The 15,253-nt window shown below is 40.1% G+C and overlaps 1 long non-coding RNA gene across 2 annotated transcripts; it reads left to right on the forward strand.

Moving 5' to 3' along the window:
* The first annotated feature begins 590 nt into the window (after nucleotides 1–590).
* Nucleotides 591–1,526, forward strand: LOC311274438. Of its 2 annotated transcripts, none has more exons than XR_014624765.1 (2): nucleotides 591–914; nucleotides 1,201–1,526. It is a non-coding gene; the product is annotated as an uncharacterized lncRNA (long non-coding RNA). The 2 variants fall into 2 exon arrangements; XR_014624766.1 differs by having other exon boundaries at nucleotides 1,282–1,526.
* Nucleotides 1,527–15,253: the final 13,727 nt, after the last annotated feature.

Here is a 15,253-nt window from a genome sequence, read left to right on the forward strand (position 1 = left end):
CTAATGCTCATGATCGATGATTTATTTACATAATACTTCACCTTCATATTGGACATCTCATTATCAAGTTATTAATTTCAAAATGTGCCAAAATGCTTGACTTCACTGATGATGGACTTTAGAAGAATAATGATGGGCACACCACCTAAATCTCATATCTCTCAGGTAAATGTTAATCTTTGGGAAGATCATAAAAATCCACATTAATAGCTTCTATTTTTTCTAGAGCACAAGGGCATCCTACATCGTAGCTTTGGTTGGCTAAGCCTGGCCTGGCATACTGCAAAATAAATCAGTTTTATACTGCGTACTACTGTGAAAATCTGTATCCAGTATGTACTCTTACTGATACTTCTGTGTTTGTTGTAGTATGTTGTAGGCAGTTCCAAATACAGTGTCACGTTCGGTCATACTCTGTGGTGGATATTTTGTGCTTGGTGTGTTTCTTTTTCTGTTGTGCCTGCAGAGGTGCATGGAGAGGCTGGGCGGAGCTTCCCACTACCACACGCTCACCTGCAGCAGGTTGGCAATCAGCGCCTGCTGATAAAGCCCTGTTCTCCACATTACCTGCTGCCAGATGATTTCATCAGTTCAATGTGGTCCATGGCTCCAGTTAGATCGTCGTTTTTAATGACTTGTTTCGTTTTGCTCTCTTGGAGATTTAACATTTTCTCGTGTTCTCTCTACAACCAGTGTTTCCAGCTCCAGCCGTCCAGCTCTCCGCACCTCTGCAGCCAGCTGCCTTACACTGATCAAAAGATGATCAAACTCCCCCATAGCAATGGTACATTCTGGGGGATGGGCCATTGTCACCTGCAGTGCACCTAATCAGACCACCTGTTATCCCCTGTATAGCTGATCTTCTCCCACACAGCCAGTCTTTGTCTCTCAGCATGGTGTGCGTACATGCTTACGTGAGTAATGCCATGACTTGGTGTTCTTTGATGTGATGTTTACTGTAGGTTTGTACACATTATGGGAGCTGGTGTTGGGTTTGTTGATCACATATGTTGGGATGTTGGTTCACTGGGTGCTCTATTGTTTAATGATAATTATGGTTGACTGTCACTTATGATGCACTTATGGTGGTGCTAAAGAGCACTTTTGTTTAAATCAAAGTATATTTTACAATTATGAATTTCCTTTGCAGTCACCAGCCTGAATTTGTTACTAATTATTTCTGTTTATTTCCTTTAATAGGAAACCACACCTAATTAACAGTTTTCAGTCACCAATAAATAAATGAATTGAACCTGAAATCCTGGACTATGATTCTGACAGATCTATGATGGGTTAGTTTCCCCGCACCGGCAAGTTTCTTCAGGATAGCCAGAGTCAGCCGATCCTTCTTTTCAACTGTGCTCACCGGAGTCTCAACTCTCCACGCTACCATTAGCGCCACCATGAGCTACCGCACCTCCACCTCCACACTCCCAGACGGGGACTCCATCTGTGACTCTACACCTTCTCCTGCTAAACCAAAAATCAATTGATTTATTGAAATCAATAAATTGCCTTATAACCTACTTCCAGCCTCATTGTCCGCTTTTGGGTCCACACTCTACCAAGACGAGCATAACATACAGCCATAATTGAGTTTGTTGAACAGATACAAATGATGGTTTACCAGCTCATCCCTGCTAACTTATCACCAGAGGATTTTTATTTTGTTGACTGGGAAGCCGATTAAGCATATTTAAAATATTTTTTCACCCATCTTTATAATGTAAATATATTTTATTCATAATAAAATTTTGAATGTCAACTGTGACACTCGGATTAAAAAAAAACATTAACTAGTAGTATTAAGTACTAGGAGTAATACTGTGCTATTGACAAGTTAACCACAGGGAATGCAATGTTGTGGAGCCCATGCTTTTCTTGCCTACTCACTCTTCCCCACCTCTAATTTGTTCCCTACGCATGACTCAAACTATTAACTGAAAGTGTAGCTCTGGCTATATCTGTTTTTCTTGTGATTCTGATACAACGCCGTATGAGCTGTAGTTTTCCTGGTAAACATAACTACTTCTTTGGCCTCCTTCCTGGTCCTCTGCTGCTCCTCTATAGTCTAGGATGATGTTGGACTAATGTTGTAATATTGAGGGGTAGTCTATTGCCAACACTTTCTTACTAGTTCCTCTTACAACAAAAACATGACCAGCTGATCCCAGTGCTATGTGCAAGAATGGATCCAATCAGCTAGCCACTCCACAGCCAGGAGGTTGTTTCCTGAGCTTGACCAGGACAACCCACTAGACACAGAAGAAGGAACATCAAAATGCATGATGCATTCACCATTGACATAAATATTAACACAGACTCTTAAAGCAACATTATTTAGAAATTGGCAACACCACTGTCATAAATACAAACCCCAGGTCTGTACCAATTTGTCAGAGTCATGTAGGTGCTAACTACAAACAAAACTTATGTCATAGCAATGTTACGCGTTGAAAACTTGTATTTTGATGTAAACATGTATGTAACGCTGTGATCCTCCCTCTCACTGAAGTTACAGAGTGCAGAAACAAGTGATGGGGGCAGAGTGGCTGAGACAGAGACACTGTTCACCCTATTGCAGGACACTTTTCCATCAAAATGATTTTATATCTGTTATTTTAAGGTAAAAAAGTTACACAATGTTGCTTTGATATCATCCATTTAAACTCCAGTACATTATGGTTCACAGTGAAATACTCAGTACATTTATTGTCAATTATTTCCCACCCCGTCACATAAAAAGATTGTTTAACTACTGTCCCTAGTGTGAAATTCCAGGGTAAACACACTATGATTACCGAGACTGGGCTTTGGACTCTGGAGCGGTTTGAGTCTTTTTTTAATTAACTGATTTTGACCTGAAATCAATTTGGCAGGCCACTGGAACTTGGCACCCTGATGTGTAAGTGCGAGTGTCTAGCAACACCACTCAGACTCAACAACTAATGGCTGGCTTTTACCACCCAGGCGTGCACCCTCCCACACACACACAAACAGACACACACAGACACACACACACATGCGCGCAGACAAACACACACACACAGTACACCAACTGCTGAAGTGAAGTTGCCAACCCTGTCTATGTAGGCAAGAAAATGGACATTTAATTGTAGAGCAATCAAGGCTGAGAGCTTAATGGGATTTTTATAGCTTTCTATCGCTCAACCACTCTCCCTCGCTCTCTCCATGTGTTTCTTCCTTCCCTGTACATTATTTTTACAAATCTTTTTTTCATCCAACAGCTACAAACGTGAGAGTTTTGTCATGCTGCTGCTGAAATTCATTTTACCCCTTTTCAACCTCCAAATTTCAATGTTTCAAATCTAATCAGCTGAAATCAAGGTCCACATTTGGCAATAAAAGCAGCATTTTCACCCCTTTGCTTGTTGGCTTTAGTTTTCTGTTCCTCTGCTCTGTGCGTCTTGATGTTGTGCTGCCTTGAAATACAAAAAGGACAACTTTCTTTTTGAATAAAGCTAATCTCTCCGAACATAAGTGTTTGAAATCCAAAGCGGGTAAAAGAATAAAAGGAAATCGAGTGTTTTGTGTTTGCTTGCTGATAAATTGAACTCGAGTTCCAACCACTAACTAACACTAATAGACACTAGACATGTTTGTTTTTGGATCTTTTGAAGAGGGACAGATACAGTTAATAATACACAATGATACAGATGTAAGAACTCAGAACTCAGAGCTTTCAACCTTGCAAAGTGTTGATAACTTGCTCATAGACACATTTATACCATTGTGGAACTCTTGACCATAGTTTGCAGAGGAAATACTAAGTCCTCAGATGCCAGGATAGTTCGTCCCAGTGGTTCAGGAACAACTGCGACTGGTCATTGCTGAGTGGTCAAACCCAAACATGGGTGCTGCCTGAACTTGCATATAGCCTACAGGGTGAATACTTGATCTGAGCCCATTTAGATCCATTGGGGCCCAACGGGCCAAGCTAGCCCACTTAATATAGTAAGTTCTTTAATGTCGCAATTTTACTCTAGGTTCAACGTTATATTTTATGTTGTGACACGCTGTGCTTATGATCTTTAAGGTTTAGGCACAAAAAACATTTGGTTAGGGTAAGGAAAACATCATGTTTTGGCTTAAAATACCTGTTTCAGTTACTACAAACACAACTGTTAAATGTCCCAGGTCTCCTTAAAAAAATCCTGTGCTGCCATGCTTGTGTAAAAATAAATGAATAAATAAAGTGTAAAGCGTGGTCCATCATCAAAAATATCCAGTGATTTTACACTTAGAAATGATCAAACGCAGCCTCTTACTGTGGTCACTGGCTTGGCAGCCTCCTAGCCTGTAACTCCACCACCATCCCCACCAACTAATAATATATATGATATTTATGTAATAAACATGTAAAGTGCATCTTATACATGTGCAAATGTGAACAGTGGTTTGCAGAAACATTAACTCCCAACTTCTTCCTGGCGACTGGGTTGCGAACAGAGGAGATGCCTTTGCGACAACTCCGAATAAACAACGATGGTTGGATCATGAATACGGTTCAGTCATAAATGTCTTTAGTTGAGCTTATGACGATGAAAACTTGACAATTATCAAAGGAAAGACTCAAATTATATTTCAATCAGGAGAGACTTAACACAAGTGAAAAAGTATTTATTGATATGTGCACAACAAGATGAGAAATATGAATAATCTTTGGCGATTAGACCCTATCATGATGTCATCATGTTTTAAGGGGGCAGTAAAGCAGTGCATGTTACAGGATCCCCCCGATTGAGTCTAGACACTGGTGGTGGTCGCGACTGGATGAAGAAGTGGGCTTCTTGTGAGCTCAGGCGAGATAAATGAGGTGGAGGATGGTTGCGGCAATTTGCACTGAAATGATGGCAGCAAAGACATGACTGGCTTTAGAAGATAGTTGCGTAATCCGGCTGGTTAAACTCAAAGAGAAGGATCCATGGTCAGCTGATTATGAAGGAGGCGAGAGAAGAACATAAAGATAGTCCCCCTCCCCTCAACTCCACAGAGCATTTATTTGTCTTTTAGCACATTGTTTTGGTTTTCTAGCCAACAATTGTACTATCTTAGGTTCAGTCTCCCTGTTCTCATCATGTTAGTTTACAGATGCAGCAGGCAGCTGTTTTCAGCAAAGAAAGACCCTCGAAAACTATTGTACACTGCAAGCAAACAACAGACAGAAAATGGTAGCGCTGAGCTGGTGAATACAGAGAAGAGATGCGACTGCCAGTTTGATAAGACAGGACAATAAAGAGAGACGGAGCGACAGAGTTAAAAGACTGAGGGAACCAGAGAGGAGTGGATGCTGGGAGAGTTACTGCATGTTCTTAAGCCCGTCTAGTTTGGATTTATTCATTACATCCATTAAAACATCAGTCGCACAAAAGAACAACAGGACCACTGTGTAGGCTGTTGTTTCCTGCGTGTGCAAATTGCATCTTAAATGCTTCAGTCGTTCTTTAATCCTTCATCCGACTAATTTGCCTGATCTTAGAAGTTCTTCAGATGTGGTGGAAAAGCGCACAGTAATCAGCAAAAAGGACTTTTAACTCTCAGTTAGTTGCTAATTTGAGTTTCATAGTTTCTGAAAATGGTTGAAAAGGGTTTTTTCGATTTAGGTTTCTCCAGGAACCATCTGTTGGTGGCAGGGGTCAAACCAAGTCTCCTTGAAGCCTCGACACTGTTCTCACAGGACCAAATGACTTCTCTCTCTCTCTCTCTCTCTCACACACACACACACACACACACACACACACACACACACACACACACACACACACTCTCAGATACAGACTCTTCAAGTGGCAGAATTAAAAAACCCTGCAAACAGCCTGCGTTTCCCATCACACACTTCTTCTACACATCACTGTGGCAACCACGATAACAGACAGTACACTCTCTCTCTCTCTCTCTCTCTCTCTCTTTTCTCTCTCAGATTAGAGTTGACTGAAATGAGATTCCCCCCCGGAAATCCAATCTAGCCGCCCTCATTCCATTCCAGCAAATCTCGACTGTCCATTAATGTGCACCTGTGTGGCCGTCTGAGAGTGTATGAGAGAGAGAAAAATCAAGTGAGTCAGTCACACAGAACCCCAGCCCACCTCTGTAATTTCAGCTGGTTCCAGCCAAGGCTTCTTGAAACATGAGCTTGGTCTGTAAATAATTTAAATTTTGATTTATTGTCCTAAATAGAGGACAGTAATGACAGACCAGATCCTGCAGAGGCCTATTTATTGTGTACAATATATAATACTATCTCTGCAACATAAGAGAAGACTTTATTTACTGTTCTGCTAATCAAAAGGAAGTGAAAACTTGCAAAAATGAACTATAATCTGTAATTTAGCAAATATAATAACATATTTTCCTCAAAACTTTCTTTCTTTCTTTCTAAATGCCTACATGAAACTCTAATTAGCCTTTCCGTTTAGCGGTCATGTCCTCTGCTCCCGGGACATCATGAGCACACAGCACTTAAAAAAAAACTGAATGAAATCCAGTTAAATAGAGATGGATAGAAAAGCTACATCCTTGAAAGTTGCTTTTAACAGAAACAGACAAATCTTGCAGATTCACAAGAGCGCTGCAACGTGTGGGAGTGTGAAAAAAAATCAATCCACAGAAGAATCGCGATTCTTATCTTGTGCGATTCTAGATCGATGGAGTCAGCCGTGAGGGCACAGTGCAGCACCCGGGTTCTTCTTCTTCTTTTGGATTTAATGACTTAATAATTAGATTTGCAAGGCTGCCCAAAATCCCCACCCTTACTGTGTTATTACTGAGCTGAAGAGAGAGGTGAGAGATGGCAGAAAAAGGTTTTTCAAAGAAAGAGTAGGAAGAGGGACAACTTGTCCAGGTGTGAAAGTCACTCCTCAGCCTTTCTGTCTCAGACGATTCAAAATGTTCCACCTGTGTCCTCTTTGGACTGTAGTGAAAGTATTAGAATTGCCTCTATTTTTTGCTTGTAAATCCTTTTTCTTCCAGCCATTTCCTTTTTCACCTTATTCTTATGATTTTGTTTCTGTCAATTCACCGAGTCTCACTCTGGTCACATTCCTTTGAAGGGTTAGGGTTAGGGTTGAATAACAGCTGTAGAAATTACCTCAGATAAAGGTGTAAAGGTTATTAAGAATATTGCTGCTTTGTGCAGGAGAAATTGCTGAAGTGGAAGGCTTTAAAAACAGAGCAAAATGAAAACATTTAAGCATTTCTGACTCTTAATAACAGATGTGGAATTCCTCACCCTTTTGCACATTTTAGCACATTTGAATTACCACTCTCCAGCTCATTGAGGGAAGTATGCAAATGAGATCTTTAAGCGGCTGGTGAAGAATAAAGACTGACTGTAACACATCCAATGATACACTCTGACAGACAAGTGACCTGTCTGTCCACTTGGTGTGATTACTTAAAGAGAAAATCTTACAGAAATGCTGAACCACAGTCTTTCTGAAATGCATTTTTAGTTGCAACAGATACACTGCTTCATTCAAACAATGTGCCTGTAAACAGATAGACCAGTTGGTCTTCCATTCAAGGAGTGTTTCCTCGCCCTGGATTCCTGGGACCTGCAGTATTAAACTGCACATATTTCTATTATCAGCAAGATTGCTATGCATTCTTTATCAGTCATTCCTAAAACATGTTAAAACTTCATGTACTTTGACACTGGTGCTAATGGCAGAGAGCTGGTGACACACACGTTTATTTGGATTGTTGAAGAGAAGAATGTGTGTGTGTGTGTGTGTGTGTGTGTGTGTGTGTGTGCGAGAGAGAGAATAAAACGGCCTCTTTTCAATAATACATTAGGATTTATCTCCACTCAGTGTATTGAAACAAAGAACATTTGAAGTGTACCTGATTGTATGTTAAGTCATGTTATCAGAGTACAAAGAGATATATAGGGATTTGATCACATGTACTACTCTGTATGCAGACAACAAAAGAATATGTTAGTGGATTTGTGGTTCATTTTCATATGTGTGTACTCATGTGCAAGCAAGTGTGTGTGTGTGAGAGAGAGTGCGTGTGTGTGTGTAATTGATGTGCAGGGCCAATTAGGAAGCCAAAGCCAAACCGACATCAAGAAGATTGCTGATTTGACTGGCTTATTTAGCTTAATTGCTTTTTAGGAGTGTGCATTGTAAATGGTTATGTCAGTGTATATGTGTATGCGTAGAGGTTCAATGTTAATGAACATTTATTTTTTAGCAGTTTTATCAGCCATGGGTATATCTCCTCATATTATATTATATTGTACTATATTAAATTATATTATATTATATTATATTATATTATATTATGTTTAGGGCTATCAAAGTTAACACGATAATAACGCAAATTCCTCTTGACACCATTAATTTTTTTTTGATGCGCGATTAACGTACGCACGTTATGACCCTCAGCCCGCTCCGTAGTTTGGGAAATCAGGAAGCGATGCAGCAGTAAATGTTGTTCATGGCAGCAGAAACAAACCTTCTTGCAGAAATGGATAAAGAAAAGAAAGAAAGGAGGCTTTTGAATGGCAAGTTCAGCTTCAAAGCCCTACCAGATGGTTCTCTCCACAAGAACAAAGTTCTTTGCATTTACTGTCGATGTGAAGAACTGAGTTACCACTGGAGTACGTCCAGTCTCAGATACCACTTGCTGGCCGAGCACACAGCTGATGCAGGGAGCCCCCTCCCCGTCGTCAAAGACAGATCACACTTCATAGTTTACAACGAAGACGCCTGAACAGCTCTACGTGAGACAAACCTTCAACAGTGATAGCTAAATTGGTGGCTGCAGCTTGCAGGCCGATTAACATTGTTTAGTTAACCTTTACAAGTGTAAAGTTAGACACAACATTGTGTTAGTATTACTGAGGAGTGTTACATTCAGGTCAGTATGCTCATCTGTTGCTTGTTGGATTTGAGTTTGTCATGTTATGCTTTCAACATATTTTTTGAGCAGTACCTTTGAGATTATTCTGGAGAATATTCTGGACCGTATTTGTCATTGTTTTGGATTGTTACAATAATAATAAACATACATTTTCATAAAGCAAGCATATTTGTCCACTCCCATGTTGATAAGAGTATTAGAAACTTGAAAAATATCCCTTTTAAGTTTTTTTTTAGTACAGATCAAAAATTTGCAATTAATTGCGATTACATTTTTTTATTGGTTGACAGCCCTAATTATATTATATATTGCTTAGTTAAATAAAAGTTATCGTTAGCTTGCTAAACTGCTGTTGTGCTCATGCGCCAATATTGTTATTATTTTTTCTTGTTTTGTAGTACCATTACCTACCTGTTGTTATTAATAAATGTCAATGAGGATAATAATCCAAAATCTCAGCATTCCTGCCGATTTACCACAGTGGTTACATACTCACAATCAGCTACAGTTACAGTCCAACCCTTTAGCATCTTTTAATTTGTGCTTTTATAGCCATTGAAAAATCCATCTCAACAGTAATATTAGGTGGTGGAGGTTGGATGTGGCTGCTGGATCGCAGGTCTTTCTGCCTGCTGATCACGACTCAGCTCTACTATTTTGGAAGGAGGAAATTAGCATATTCAGATGCTGATGTAACTTGATGACAGGACAAAATAAAGAGACAATAATTACATTTCTAACTTGTAAAATCAGAGAAATACATAACTGAGTTGAATTGATGAATGAAACATCTTGAGCAAACACACAGCCATTCAGGGAGTTCGGCAAAGAAGGCATTTTTAAGTAAAAACATCACAATATCAAAAGATTTTAATAAAGGAAAAAAGGTTATTAATGAAAATCCAGAATAAATGTCGACAGGTTCCGGGTATTGTTAACTGGTGACGATGGTAGCATGATGACACTGTGGGTTGTGTGCATGTCACCCTGGCTTGAACAGATATAAATACTTGAATATATCTTCCCTTCCATCTGTCTCCCTTCATATCTCCTTCTCACTCACTCCTTCTGTTAATTTAAAGCTGACATTACGCAGCTCCTCGTGATGTGGGGAAGTAAAAATGAATAGGAAAAGAGGTGGAGAGGAAAGGGAGCATTGTTTCTGATCTATTCCCTGTGTTAACACTCCACTCTGTTCCTCAGCTGAGCCCACCTTTCCCTCTCTTTTAATAAGTCGGTCATCAGGCGGCTTAAAAGGAGACTTCGAACCTTTGATGCGAGGAAACAAAAGAATGACTGTTCTGTAGAGAACCTTTCATGTTCCTTAAATTAACTAGATGAAGAAAGAGAAAGTGAGAGATGGAGTCTACAGAGGGAGGGAGATCGTGTGAGAAGAAAGACGGAGATAAGAGAGAGAAGTCCTGCCGGGCTTGTCATTTGCCAATTTGATGTGGATGCAACTTCTTGCCTTCTTGACTGAGAAGTTTTGAGAACCTTTTCAGTTTCCAGTTGAATTTAACTGTAAATGACTAAAGTGTTGTCTTCAGTTAGCTTGTTTTGTCCAACCAAAGTGCTTTAACTACACTTTTTTAAAAGGGTTAAAATAATTTTTAGAACCTCCTCAGCCCCAGGGTAAGAAAGAGTTCACACTGGCACAATCCTAATTGGGCAAATCCTGACTTTAGACTTGGGCTTGCTGGCCCTGCTCTAGACCAGGGTTAGACTGAATTAAACAGTGTTCACATGTCATTTGGCAAAAAAAAAGTGACACACTAATATTTCATTGGGCGGCGTCTAGCTTTAATTACGGCACACATTTGCCGTGGCATCGTTTTGATAAGCTTATGTAATGTCACAACATTTATTTCCATCCAGGGTTGCATACATTTTCTGCCAAGATCTTGATGATGGGAGAGTTGGGCCACTGAGTAAAGTCTTCTCCAGCATATCCCAAAGATTCTCAGTGGGGTTAAGATCTGGAACAGGGTAAATCTGGACTCATCAGACCACATGACCCTTTTCCATTGCTCCAGACTCCAATCTTTATGCTCACTAGCAAACTGAAGCCTTTTTTCCCTGATTAGCCTCACTGATAAGTGGTTTTCTTAAGGCTACGCAGCTGTTTAGTCTCGATCTCTTGATTTCTCTTCACAATGTGCATGTGGAAATGCTCTTACTTTCACTATTAAACATAGCCAAGTTCTACTGTTTTTCACCAAACGTTTAAGTGATCTCCGATCTTTAAGACTTTTCTCGACCACATTTCTTCCTGGAAGATGATGGTTCACCATTATCCTTCCAGGTTGTAATAATGCGTTGGACAGTTCTAAGCCCAATTTAAGTAGTTTCAGCAATCTCCTTAGTTGTTTTCTTTGCTTGATGCAGGCCAATAATTTGACCCTTCTAAAACGGAGTAACATCTTTTCCACGACCACAGGATGTCTTCAGACATGGTTGTTTAAGAAATGAGAAGCTACTCACTGCATCAGTTAGGGTTAACCCTCCTGTTGTCTTTGGGTCAATAATGCTGTGTTTAACAGCAGAGAAAACCCCTTAAATGTTGTTTTTTCAACTTCAAATTTTATGACTTTTCCTAAAGTGACCCCAACATTAGAAAAAAGGGAAATATTTCCATGGAAGCTGTACACCACTTGGGTACAAAGATTGTCTTCGGGTCTTTTTTTTTGGCAGTTAAAATCACACACACACACACTGCTGATTGATCTCAGACAGAACTAAAACGTCCTCGTGCAGGTGTACCATCACCTCTCCACGACCCCATACACAACCTTCAAAGATCAAAGTTCAAACAGTTTCAGACGCAAACATCAAAGCATTGTTTACTAACACCTCTACATTCAGAGTGTCTACATGTGCTGCAGATGACAGAACCCTCAGTTCTCTGTGCTGAAGCCATGAGTGCACGTCTCACTGCTGAACAGGCCGTAGAGCTGATTCTTTCACATCTCCAGCAAGGAGCAGCAGATTTGGAAGATGAGGAGGTATCTGAAGAAGAAGATGGGGAGGAATACAATCCAGAGCATGATGCATCATCTTCAGATGAAGAAACGTCTCAAGCTGAACGAGAAGATAACATGGTCCTCATCACCATATGACAACCAAGGCAGGATGGCAGCAAAAAATGTCATAAAGATGACTCCAGGTCCCACAAGATATGCTGTTTCCCATGAGGACATCACCTTAACATTTTACCTGTTCATCACACCAGCTATCAAAAAAATCATTCTGGAGATGACAAATTTGGAAGGCTTTAAAAACATGGAGACAGCTGGAAAAGCATGGATGAGATAGACCTGCATGCCTACATAGGGTTGCTAATCTTAGCAGGAGTTTACAGGTCACAAGGTGAGGCCGCATCTAGTCTCTGGCATGCAGAGAGTGGAGGGGCAATTTTCGTGCCACAATGCCACTGAAAGTCTTTGACACTTTCTCAAGAATAATACGGTCTGATAACCGTGAGTCAAGACCTGCAAGATGTGTCACAGACAAACTAGCTGCCATAAGAGAGGTCTGGGACAAGTTTTCCAGCGGAAACCACCGCAGAGGAGAGACCCAGTCGAACCGTTCAACTGAACCACAGGTCGCCTCTGGGACAAACACCACCCAGAGTTCACCATGAGTGGGTTACATCCACCGCATCCAGTGCTGTCGTTCTGGCCGAGCTCTCAACTCCTGCCTGGCCGTCGCAGCTCAAAGTAGGCATGAACCATTTTCTCAAACTGCTCATAACTGGGTTGATGTCAAAATAATATAATAATAATAATCTCATTGACAGTAATACAACCTCCAAAGTTTGCATTTTCCTTCAGTATTAGTGACTAGGATCAATGTTGAATAGATTATTTCTTCCACCATCCCCCATTCATCATTCAATTCACTATCATCATTTAGATTGCTTGTATACGGTAAATATTCATGTCTGATATTACTTTCATTAAAGTCATTGTATTAGTATTTACTCATTTAATAAATATTTGCATTTAGACCCAGTTGTTGTTCTGTGTATTCATTTGGAGTGAAGAACGGAGATCATTTAATCGAGAAGTCACACTTTTAGATATTTGACTGATTACATAAGAAATTATTGATTTGATTAGATTTTCCCTCTTTGGAGGTACAAAATCATTGAGATTCCACTTCACATTCTCAAATGTAAACATTAGCTGAGTGTTCCAATGGACATTTGACCCTAGGGTAATAGGAATGCAGCATGAATCGTATAGCCATGTGCTTAGGTTAACCATGGGTTAACAATGTTTCTGTGAAAAGGGAATGAGACTATGCTCAGGTTACCAGCCCAAATCCGGAATATCCAAGTTGATATTAGAAACAGGCACGTGCAGAGGGGGGGGGTGCCCCTTTGCCCCTTTGCCCCTTGATGCCCAAAGTGCCCTTTTGTCGTTTTTTTTTTTTGCGCGTGTGTGTTTGTGTGAAGGCCTGTCAGTAGCCCTTAAAGAATAACATTTAACAAATAATAATAATAATCTATGTAGCCTAAATGAAATTACCTGGCTCCCCTTGGTAACATCATCCACCAAGACGTGCCCCGACGTGCCCCCGCCGCAGCGGGAGACGGGCTCGGCCCAAAGTCCGACAGATCGCACGTTACAGCAACAATATTGCATTTACGCTATGAAACAGGTGTAGTGACGGTCTGGCCATAGGGGGATGTGGGCAAATGCCACAACGACCGAGGTGACTGCGACCGCTGCGTGAAGATGCAGTCTTGCTGATGCGATCAAGATAAAAGTTCGTTGGGGCCAGCTGTTTTACTGCCGACAAGTCTTAAAGACGGTAGACGCATCACAGTGTCATGACTGATGTATAGCTCACCTGGTAGAGCAGCTCACTCATTAAACACGACCATCCTTTGGTATGGGTTTGAATCCCAGCATAGCTGATACCTTTAGTTAATGTGTTTTCTTTTCTTATCATCATTATGATCAATGATCAATTTATAAAGTGCATGGCCAGGGGCTTTTTCAGTCACGGAGAGGACAAATGAGCTTTGGAAATATGCAAACTAAACTAAACCTAAATGGACAATGCATTTTTAGCCATGCTAACAGCTGTTGCTATCGGGCTGTTCGTTCATGGGTCTGTTTCTCAATTTGCTCCAGACCAAAATACGACAACAACTATCAGATGGATTCCCATGGACATTTGTACATACAATACTTTTGTTTATGTGTTTTGAGATTGAGTTTTGTGTTTCAGCCACAACCTCCTAATGAGGAATGCCTCTGAAAAAGACTGGTGAAGCATTTTTTTTTTTTATGTTTCTTAAAAATCCTCTCACACCTCAAAATAAATGATTTCTCTGTTCGATGATCTAATCTGAAAATAAAAATATAAAATATATTGCAGAGCTGCAGTCAGGGAAGGATGGCCATCACATCAGATAGTCTAAACTGACTGTCTGCCATCTGATTGTTCACAAAAGGCCAGTATCAGCCTGATATGAGTCTCACCTCAAATGCATCACCAGCTTGGCTCCCTGTCTCCTAATAAACTGTCAGAAAGAGAGATATGAAATATCTGTGAGGCATTGTTCCTGTCCAACCAAAACAAATGGAAAAAACAAATAATAACAACGCAGCAGACTGATATAAACAGTTTCCATACTTCAGGCTGCTTGTCCACTTGTCAAAAATACAAAAGTATCAAGTCATGAAAATTGACAATAATTCAATAAAGCTAGCTTTTATTGGATCCCTGTCAAACTATCAAAAAAAACCCTGACGATTCTTTTATGAAATGTCATAATTCAATAATACAATCACACTTTATTTATGAAAACTTGACAGAAAGAAAGTAATTCCTAGAATTAACTGTCAAGTGCGCGCACACACACACACACACATCTTATCTTATTGTATCTTTTCAGTTTCTTTTTTACCAATCTCTTTTCCTTTTCATTAATGATTGCATGGATACATTTATAATCAGCTGTATTTATGAGCATGAATGCAGCTTTTGTCATGTTATTATTATTTCCTTTCTATAATTGCCTCTCCTTACATTTGCAATCATATGATATCTTTAATAGCACTCACTGATTGTTTGTTTGTGTGTGTGTGTGTGTGTGTGTGTGTGTGTGTGTGTGTGTGTGTGTGTGTGTGTGTCATGCAGCTACAGGAAAAGAGAGACAGGTTTATTTATGTACAATAAACTGCCAGAAAAATGTACATGGAAACAGCGTCAGTGGGCATCTTCCTGACTCTCTCCATTAAGTAATTTCTCTATTTTTCTTTCTTTTTGTATCCTCTTTTATCTCTCTTCCCCTTTATTCTTCATTTCTCCACCCGTTTCAAGTCAGCCTCACTTCCTCCCTTGTGAGATT

This window comes from Pagrus pagrus (genome assembly GCF_965226575.1).
Source record: "Pagrus pagrus genome assembly, chromosome: 18".
In the NCBI taxonomy this organism is placed as follows: Eukaryota; Metazoa; Chordata; class Actinopteri; order Spariformes; family Sparidae; genus Pagrus; species Pagrus pagrus.